The sequence below is a fragment of the Phyllobates terribilis genome, unplaced genomic scaffold (assembly GCF_046119375.1).
Source record: "Phyllobates terribilis strain yellow unplaced genomic scaffold, ASM4611937v1 Scaffold_3523__1_contigs__length_76508, whole genome shotgun sequence".
NCBI lineage: Eukaryota > Metazoa > Chordata > Amphibia > Anura > Dendrobatidae > Phyllobates > Phyllobates terribilis.
In genome coordinates this window covers 67,501-70,000 of record NW_027366276.1, presented here as the reverse complement: position 1 = coordinate 70,000, position 2,500 = coordinate 67,501, and positions in this window count along the sequence as shown.

Below are 2,500 nucleotides of genomic sequence, written 5' to 3'. Positions count from 1 at the left end.
AGTCGTTTTTGCAAAATTTCTGACTTTTTGGAAAATTTCACAATTTTGTGAAAACTTCCACAAAATGAGGTTCTAGTATGTTAGAGGGCATCCCAGGAGGGCTCCAAAAGTGTGGGTAAAATATATATCCCACAGGGGGAAAATTGAAAAAAAGTTGAAAAAAAAAATTTTTGGGGACTTAGAAAATTTTTCAACTTTTGTCAGACTTCCAGACAGGGGAGCGTGTCAGTGCGCGCATCCGATTTCAGTTCCAGAGCGATTCGCGCGATGAGTCCTTGATACTTAGTCGTTTTTGGCAAAATTTCTGACTTTTTGAAAATTTCACAATTTTGTGAAAACTTCCACAAAATGAGGTTCTAGTATGTTAGAGGGCATCCCAGGAGGGCTCCAAAAGTGTGGGTAAAATATATATCCCACAGGGGGAAAATTGAAAAAAAGTTGAAAAAAAAAATTTTTGGGGACTTAGAAAATTTTCACACATGTGTCAGACTTCCAGAGAGGGGAGCATGTCAGTGCGCGCATCCGATTTCAGTTCCAGAGCGATTCGCGCGATGAGTCCTTGATACTTAGTCGTTTTTGCAAAATTTCTGACTTTTTGGAAAATTTCACAATTTTGTGAAAACTTCCACAAAATGAGGTTCTAGTATGTTAGAGGGCATCCCAGGAGGGCTCCAAAAGTGTGGGTAAAATATATATCCCACAGGGGGAAAATTGAAAAAAAGTTGAAAAAAAAAATTTTTGGGGACTTAGAAAATTTTTCAACTTTTGTCAGACTTCCAGACAGGGGAGCGTGTCAGTGCGCGCATCCGATTTCAGTTCCAGAGCGATTCGCGCGATGAGTCCTTGATACTTAGTCGTTTTTGCAAAATTTCTGACTTTTTGGAAAATTTCACAATTTTGTGAAAACTTCCACAAAATGAGGTTCTAGTATGTTAGAGGGCATCCCAGGAGGGCTCCAAAAGTGTGGGTAAAATATATATCCCACAGGGGGAAAATTGAAAAAAAGTTGAAAAAAAAAATTTTTGGGGACTTAGAAAATTTTTCAACTTGTGTCAGACTTCCAGAGAGGGGAGCATGTCAGTGCGCGCATCCGATTTCAGTTCCAGAGCGATTCGCGCGATGAGTCCTTGATACTTAGTCGTTTTCAGAAGTCACAATTTTGACTTCCAGGACCCGCAAAACGTTTGTAAATTGAGCCCGCTCCCCAGTTCCAAGCGTTTTGAGGTGTCCCCGGTTGCAGTAATGCAGCCTGCCCACTAGATGTCGCAAAAGAGACAAAAAGTGAAAAAGAACCAGAATGAGGAAATTCCAGGGAGCCGAATCCGCCTGACAGTTCCAGGCGATCGGGCACTTTTTTGCATGCGTCCCTAAAGTGGGTATAGGGTGACACTCCATGCAAAGACCCAGTTTTGCACACCACCGGCAGAATATATGAGAGAGAGGTACCTCTCAGCCCCGACACATTTTGACTCATTTAAGCTGGTTTTCACCTCCGTAGGCCTGGGTATGCGTTTTGGCTATGAGTCCCTGTTCGGCTGGAGGTCTGCACCTTGGCTGAACCCAGGCTTCCGCAGCTGCGTGGGGGGACTTTTGCCGGTCGCCTATCCCAAGTCAGAGAGGTGTTCCTGGGTTGAAGTGAGCCTGGCCAGACCCCCCCGCGGGCCCTGGTTCTCCACATGGGGGCGCCGTCAAGGCTAAAATCTGGATTTTTAGGCCGAGGAGAGGCTCCATGAGGGCGGATGCTTTTGTGGCTTCGACCCCAGTGCTGTTCCACATCCAGTACCCCCCCGCAAGGGCGCCTGTACCCGAGTCGCGCTTCCAGGACTCGTGGGCACGTATCTCCCGACGACAGGGGTTTGCAGCCTCCGTACTTGGGCAAGTCCCTACATGCACCCCTGCTCTTCCTCCGATCGATCTGGCGCAGCGCTCCCGGGTGGGGAGGTGGCGCCGCTCGCTCGGCCCGGGCTTTGGAGCCCGCGCTGGCTTAAGGTGAGCGGTCCCCTTCCTCCTCTACCCCCGGGCTTCCGACACCTATCTTTGGGCGCGCATGCCGGCCTCGCCTCCCGTCTGCGGAGGTGGCCGAGCCGTGGGGAGTTTGACCCGAACCGAGCGAAGGCAGTGGTCCGACGACCCGTACGGGCGAACGGCGGGGCGCCCACCCAGCCAGGCGTGGGGGCCCGTCGTCCGAATCGCTCCCTGTGCGGGGAAGCACAGCGATCTTCTCCGAGGGCGGCCCTTTTCTTCCAGATGCGTACCCGGCCAGCGGAGGCTCGCGCTGCCCCTCGTGTCCGAAAGGGCGGCCTCCGCGGCGGTGGCGACAGCGGCGGCGGTGGGTGGCCTCTCCGCGCCACTGCCGAGCTTCGCGATTTCCAGTCTTTTCCCGAGCCCCTACGTCAGTGGGGAGGACGACAGAGGTGTGGAGGCAGGCGAAGGGGGTTCTCACCGTGCGGTGTGCCCCAGCCCGACCGTTGCCTTCCCCCTCGACCCTCGTCCTCCCAGG